Raw genomic sequence first — 7,977 nt, 5'->3', positions numbered from 1 at the left:
GAGAGAGAGAGAGATTGGTGTTGTAGGAATATAGGAAGAACAATTTAGGTCTGCATCTTTTATGTTCTTGATCAATTGGTTATTCCTTTGTGAACCATGTTAGTCACTTAGTCAATTCTTGCAGAAAAGATGAGTTGTTATAGAGTTGTTAGGTATTTGTTTCTGATATGATAAGTTGTTGTGTTTGTCAACATATATGTTGTGTTTATTAGGTATATTGTAATAGTATATATAGATGATTCTTTATGACTTTCTGCTTTCAATGTTGGGTTATAACTTCAGTATTTATGCTTCTTGTTATGGAGGATCATCTTGGTAGGAAGTAAAGCATTAGGATTGGGTTTTTTTTTTTGTTAGTTGTTACCTACTGGGAATCATCTTTAAGAGGAGGAACTTGATTCGAGTCAAAATCAGTGATTTTCCTGATGCAGGTCTTCAACTTCGAAAAATCATAAGTAATTGGAGGAAAATCTTTTTTGTCCGATTCCAGTTCCAAATTGATATTTAGGATGTCTATTTCAAATGTCATGAAGACACCAAGCTTTAATTCCCAGTTGAACCGTATCGTTTTTAACCAAAGACTTTTCTGGTCAGAATTTCAGTTAGGCACTTTTCTGATTTTTGTACCTTTGCTTTTAGTCTCAGTGTTGCCTATGATTCTTACTCTTTTTGGTATGATATTATATAGACATATAGATTAGACTATAAAGTTCTTATACATGTAATTTTTTTCTCAAATTGAAGTTAGAGATCAAGGTTTTGGTATGCTTAAAGTTGGCTGAACATTAGAAGTGTAGAACTATATTTACTTGTTATCTTCTGTTAGCTGTCGTTGTGGTAATCTAATTTAGCTACTTAAGTTGCAATTTTTGTGTGTTTCTTTTTTGAAACATTGGAGTGGTTATGTTCAGTTGCTAGAAGTTTAATATATAGAGTTTCTTATTTGCTTTTAAATTCTAAGTTTAGGCACATAGCAGGAAATTTTCAGAAAAACCTGAAAACTGAAGCTGAACTTTGAAAATCCATAACTAATTCAAGAAAATTCGTTTTAAGGTGATTCTAAGTCTGAGAGTTTCTTTTGTGTATCTGATACAAGTCATTAGAAGAAATCGAAGTCAAATTCCTTACGGATTTGTACAGTTTTTGAAGTTAAGGTGACTGGTTCAGAAAGCTAAATTGTGTTGTTGTGTTATTGTGTGAAACTGTTTTGGCTTACTATTGTATCTTCTGTTTAGCATCTGAGCATAGTCTTAAATTGAGTTCTAAATGAAATAGAGATTGCATATTATTGCTTAAACTAATGGTTATATCTTTTTATTAGGAGCTTCATACTTCATGTGAAAGTCAGCAAAGGTAGAGGAAAAATTGGGGAGCCTCTATGTTTGCTTTATATGTTGTTTCTATTTGCTTGTGTGAAATGCTTGTTTCTTTGTTGCCGATCATTTATATGTTTGTTTCGATTTATAAAGGTGATGTTATCATCTAAGGTATATGAGGGATGCTAGTGTTATGCATAAAGCACTTTGGGTAAAGAAGGATTAGAGATAGATACTTACTGGAGTGTGTACCTCTATTTTGGGCTAGTAAATTTAATTCATTCATTGTATTCTTTCTGACTGTGCTCTCATGTTAGTTATCTTATGCATCACCTCTAACTTTATATATACTTGTGCATAGACTGAGAGAGTATATTTGATGTCATATATATAGAAAGGTGCAGTTGACTTTGAAATTCAACCATGGCTTTCATTATCAGATGGTGCCAAAGATTAATTTGAAAGATGCTGAGACAAGCAAATTGCACAGAGGATATGTGGATATGTTGTTGCAGCAAAAATGTTATCACTTGGCTGGACACTTGCTAGCTTGGAGGAGAGAGATTTTTTTTTTTTTGAGAGATGTAACTACCATGAAACTATAATATTGTAAACTTGCTTCATTTTCTTGTGAACTTGTTAGGTTTAAGATTCCTAAAACCTACCATTCCTAACATTAGGCTTATTCCTTGTATGTTTTTTTTATGCAAATAATAATAAAAATTTGCAGTGTATATTTGTATGCCAATTTTTTTTATTCATAAATAACTCTTTTGCCACGGCGTTGCTGCCGTCGCAAAAACTTTGGTCGCAAATGGTGGCGTCGCTAATGGTATTGGCGACGGCAATTACACCGTCGTATCTTTTTACGACGGCAAACCTTTGCCATTGCTAATGCTCTTGCGACGGCGTAATTGCCGTCGCAAATAGCATTGGCGACGCCACTATTTACGACGAACGCTTTGCCGTCGCAGCACCGTCGCGAATACTGTTTTGCCACGGCAAAAAGGCTATTGGCAACGGTTTTGCGCCGTGGCCAATATACTTTTTTTTGTAGTGAAGGTCAAGGTAGCCCTAGGCGGGTCTAAGAGGGTCATGGTAGCCCCTTGGCGGTTCAATTTAGCCCTAGGCCGGCCTAGGATGGTCATGGTAGCCCCTTGCCTGCCATAGGCAGGTCAAGGCGGCTCCTTGGCTGCTGTAGGCAGCCCTAGACGGGCTAAGGCGGGTCATAACGGCTTAAAAAGGTTCATGGCAGCCCTAGATGGGCCTAGGAGGGTCATGGTGACCTCTTGGCGAGTCGTGGCGACCCCTTGGTGGCCCTAGGAGGACCTAGGAGGGTCAAGGCGGCCCTAAGGGTGTCTAGATGGGTCAAGGCGGGCCAAGGCGGCCCTAAAAGGGCCTAGATGGTCATGGCGACCCCTTGGCGAGTTATGGTGGATGTCGACGTCGACGAGACCGAGACGAAACTATCCACACAGGTCGTGCTTGTCGTCATTGCTGAAATTCGAAGATCGCCAACGAACCCATAAATCCTTCTCTCCTTCTTTTCTCTCTCGCCGGAGCTCCTTTTTGAAAACGAAGAACACAGAGGCTGGGGACGACGAGACGAAGCTGTTGACACCGGTTGGACGCCAAGAGGTGGCCGGACGACAGAGAACATTAGAAGAGTGGAGACAAAGTCGGTCTGGACTCGATCTAATGAAGTCCAAGTTGATCCACATCAATATATGATCTCAAATGGACAGCCCAAATTTTGCGGTTAAAAATCTAACGGTCCAGATGCAGCCGACTCTAAGGTGGGTTATGGCAGCCCCTTAGTGGCCCACGGGCCTATGAGGGTCATGGTGACCCTTTGACGAGTCATAGCGGCTTCTTGGTGGCCCTAGACAGGTCTAGGAGGGTCAAGGCAGACCTAGGCGGGTCAAGGCAGATCTAGGCGGGTCTATGAGGGTCAAGGCAGCCCCTAAATGGGTAAAGGCATCCTCTTGGCCAGTCAAGACGTCCTCTTGGCGGCCCTAGGCGTGTCCTAAGTAAGTCAAGCGGGTCTAGGAGGGTCAAGGCTGCCCAAGGCAGTTCAAGGTGGGTCAAGGCGGCCCAAGGTGGGCTAAGGCGGTCCATGGCGAGTCAAGGCGGGCCAAGGCGGGTCATGGCGGGCCTTAGGGAGGTCAAAACAACCCTAGGCGTGTAAAGGCAGCCCCTTGGTGGGTCAAGACGTCCCTTGGTGGCCCTAGCCGTTTCAAGGCGGCCTGTTGGCGGCCCTAGGCAGGTCAACGCAGCCTCCTGGCGGCCCTAGACGGGTCAAGGTGGCCCTAGGTGGCTTAAGAGGGTCAAGGTGTGTAAAGACAGCCCCTTGGCGGCTCTAGATGGGACATGGTGCCCCCTTGGCTTCCTTTGGTGGGCCTAGAAAGGCCGAGGAGGGTCAAGGCGGCTAAAGGCGGACCAAGACAGGTCAAGGCGGCCTAAGGCGGGCCAAAGCGGGTTAAGGTGACCCCTTAGCGGCCCTAGATGGGCCTAGGAGGGTCATGGCGAGTCATGGCGGTTTCTTGGTGGTTATCGACGTTGACGAGACCAAGACGAAGCTATCCACACCGGTCATCCTCGTCGTCGTGGCTGAAATCCAAAGATCACTGGCGAACCCAGACATCCTTCTCTCCTTCTTTTCTCTCTCACCGGAGCTTCTTTTCGAAAGAACACATAGAGGCTGGGGATGATGAGACGAAGCTGTTGACACCGATTAGACGGCGAGAGGTGGCCAGACTACAGAGAATGATCAACGCTCTGTTGATACAGAGAGGCTGGAGATAGGAGACAAAATTGGTCTGGACGCGATCTAATGAAGTCCAAGTTGATGCACATCAATATATTATCTTAAATGGAAGGCCCAGATTTTGTAGTTAAAAATCTAACGGTCCAGATGCAGCCGACTCTAATTTTTATTTTTAATTAAATTTTTGGATAATACCAAACTTCCAAAAATCATTAAAAATAGCTCCGATGTCTGAAAACACTTATGTAAAATCCTACGAACTCGTAACGACGTCTAGTTTAATCCTACTGGCTCGAAAGACAAAATTTAACAAACTAAAATTTCAAATAATTTTCGAAAGCTAGTAAGAAAATAATGAATAATAGAAATTGACATAAAAATCAATAAATATTTTTCTTAAAAATAGAAATTCGATCCGATATGTCACAATACCTCATTTTCTTTTGAAACTAAGGTTTCCGATGTCAATATGAGAAGAATCGAAGAGAACATAATCTTAAAAAGTCACTCAATAGCAATTAAAAGGAAAATTTCAACAGCTTTACAAAACATGACATGCGTGAGTTTATTTAGGCTCGATCGCGAGTAAATTGATAAAAGATACGGATTTTTAGAATGGTCACTATATGTTAAGAGGTGTCTGTAAGCACACTTGAACGGAAAAAGCCGGAGGCCAAAAAAAAGACTCATGTGCTATAGTAAGGGGTTTTGGGTCGAATTGGGTGAAACTTGAAATGAGGGACAATACCTCATTTTATTTTGCAACTAAGGTTTCCAATGTCAATATGAGAAGAATTGAAGAGAACATAATTTTAAAAAGTCAATCAATACCAATTAAGACAACAATTTCAACAAGTTTACAAAACACGACAAACATGAGCTTGTTTAGGCCCGATCACGAGTAAATTGATAAAAGACACGGATTTTTAAAGCTAGAATGGTTCACTATATGTTATGAGGTGTCTGTAAGCACAATCGAACAGACAAAACCGGAGGCCCCAAAAAAGTGAAATTGGGCAGAAACTCATGTGCTATAGCAAGTGGTTTTGGCTCGAATTGGGTGAAATTTGAAATGAGGGGAACTACCTTATTTTCTTTTAAAATTAAGGTTCCCAATGTCAACATGAAAATAATTGAAGAGAACGAAATATTGGAAAGTCACTCAATACCAAATAAAATAGTAAATTCAACAACTTTACAGAACACGGCACGCGTGCGTTTATTTAGGCCCGATCGCGAGTAAATTGATAAAAGACACGGATTTTTGAAGTTAGAATGGTTCACTATATGTTAGCAGGTGTTTGTAAGCACACCCGAATGTAAAAAGACAGAGGCCCAAAAAAAGTGAAACTGGGTAGAAACTCGTGTGCTATAAAAAGAGGTTTTGACTCGAATTGGGTGAAATTTGAAATGAGAAGCAATACCTCATTTTCTTTTAAAAATAAGGTTCCTGGTGTCAAAATGAAAAAAATTGAAGAGAACGGAATCTTGGAAAGTCACTCAATATCAATTAAAACAGAAATTTCAATAGTTTTACAAAACACGGTACGCGTGAGTTTATTTAGGCTCGATCGCGAGTAAATTGATAAAAGACTCAGATTTTTAACGCTAGAATGGTTCACTATATGTTAAGAGGTTTCCAAGCCGGGTCAAGACGGTCCAAGGCGGGTTAAGGCGGCCCCTTGGCGGCCCTAGAAGGGTGATGGAGACCCCTTGGCGAGTCATGGCGGCTTCTTGGTAGCCCTAGGGGGGTCTCGGAGGGTCAAGGCGGCCCTAGGTGGATCTAGGAGAGTCAAGGCAGCCTAAGACGGTTAAATGCGGCCCAAGGCTAGTCAAGGCGGGTCAAGGCAGATCAAGGTGGCTCTATGGCGGCCCTAGGCAGCCCCTTGGTGGGTCTAGGAGGGTCAAAGAGGGTCAAGGAGGCTCAAGGCGGTTCAAGGCGGGTCTAGGAGGGTCAAAGCGGCCTAAGGTGGTTCAAGGCGGGTCAAGGCGGCCCAAGCTGGTTCAAGGCGAGTAAGGGCGGGCCCAAACGGGTCAAGGCGGGCCAAGGCGAGTAAAGGCGGGCAAAGGCGGTCCAAGGCAGCCCCGTGGCGGCCCTAGGGAGGTCAAAACCGCCCTAGGCATGTAAAGGCAGCCCTTAGAGGGTCAAGGCGGCCCTAGGCGGGTTAAGACGGGTCAAGGCGGCCCAAAACAGTCCAAGGCGGGTCAAGGCGGCCCAAGCCGGTTCAAGGCGAGTAGGGCGGGCAAAGGCGGTCCAAGGCAGCCCTATGGTGGTCCCATGGCGACCCTAGGCAGCCTTAGAGAGGTCAAAATAGCCCTAGGCGTGTAAATGCAGCCCTTTGACGGGTAAAGACGTCCCCTTAGCGGCCTTAAGCGTGTCAAGGTGGCCTCCTTGGCGATCCTAGGAATGTCAAGGTGGCCTCTTGGCGGCCCTAGACGGGTCAAGGTGTGTAAAGGCTAGTGAATCATGACGCCCCCTTGGCTGTCCTAGGTGGGCTGAGTAGAGTCGATGAGGGTCAAGAAGGCCCAAGGCATGCCAAGATGGGTTAAGGCGGGCCAAGGCGGGTTAAGGCTGACGTGTCGTGTAACCAGGGTCAAACAACTTCAATTTAATTACCCTGCAATCGTAGTAATATAGACAAGTAGGGATCGTTCTATCCAGGGAAACCAAAGGGCGATCGAAAGAAGATAAACCAAACAACTTATAAACAAGTATTCACATATATATATTGAAATATTGGGGGTTTAAGATTGATTAATTCTAATAAATAACCTACTGAAAATTAAACCTAAGATTATTATATACAAATGATCAACATACTCATGCAACACATAACACGAAAAACCATCAAGAACACATAACAACTTCATGCAAGGCCGGGTAGCAACGTTCAAATTATTCACATACATATATTCAAGAGGTTACAAATCAAAACATAGAACAATCAAAGATCACAAAGAAATCCGAAAACCATGTTTGATAAATAAAACCCAAATCGAAAAGTATATTACAATAGAGTTCGAAACTATACAGAAAATAATACAAGAAGCCATGAGAAAATCACACTTTTACAACCTTGAAAGATTCGGCAAGTGTGGGGAAAATCAGTGGAAGGATGGAATGATTCTTATGGTTTGTGGTGGATGAATCGGCTAAGTAATTTTCTGTATAGGGTTTGGTAGAGTTTCGGCTATGTAATTGCAAGGGTAGAGATGATGTTTTTCTGTCCTTGAAGTCGTGCTTTATATAGAGGAAAAACCCTAGAGAAGTTGGCCACAAAGCCTAAACCAAGTTGGTTTAGGTTTCCTAGTTTTTCTCAATTCGGCAGAATGACCTCCGTCTAATGATTATGTCATAACTCCCTCTAGAAAATAGATATTGAGGTGATTCCAATTGATTTGGAAACTAGACTCCCGTAGCTCTCTATCCGTATCTAGCACGTTTTCTGATTCATTGTGAACTGTCCTGGAGAGTCCGTTGAAGTTGAGAGACGTGCACAGGAATTCTTGATATTCTGCCGAATTTAGATCTTCTTCTTCATATTGGACTTGGTTTGGACCTCTCCTTCATGGACTAGGCTTCGTGGATCAGCTGCTTTGCTTCCCTAGGTCCATCAGGAACACTTCTCTCAGCAATGATTCAAGCATAACTTCAATTCTCCTGATTCTTTCTCCCATAACTCTTCTACATATCACCTAAGTATCAGAGAAGTTAAATCAATTTGTGACAATGTAAAAGCTTTACAGAATCATAAAAACATCTCTAAGGCTCCACAAATCGCTTTTGACAATTTTCTACATCATTCCTCTATGTTTAACACGTTTTACGCACAACTCTACCAAAACCTTTCGGCTCTACATTATGACTCTATTCTACGACAATAAGAGATAATC

General features: G+C 42.7%; 1 non-coding gene across 1 annotated transcript in view; it reads left to right on the top strand.

The window, feature by feature from the left end:
- Positions 1-1,898, top strand: part of LOC101309520 — a 2,361-nt gene extending 463 nt beyond the window's left edge. The window contains exon 2 of the transcript XR_184298.1: positions 1,711-1,898. This is a non-coding gene — a transcript (uncharacterized LOC101309520). The remainder of the gene's footprint in view (positions 1-1,710) is intronic.
- The last annotated feature ends 6,079 nt before the right edge of the window (positions 1,899-7,977 follow it).

This window comes from Fragaria vesca, linkage group LG3, assembly GCF_000184155.1.
Source record: "Fragaria vesca subsp. vesca linkage group LG3, FraVesHawaii_1.0, whole genome shotgun sequence".
In the NCBI taxonomy this organism is placed as follows: domain Eukaryota; kingdom Viridiplantae; phylum Streptophyta; class Magnoliopsida; order Rosales; family Rosaceae; genus Fragaria; species Fragaria vesca.
Note: the sequence above shows the minus strand (reverse complement) of the source record. Positions and strands in the feature narration are given on the sequence as shown.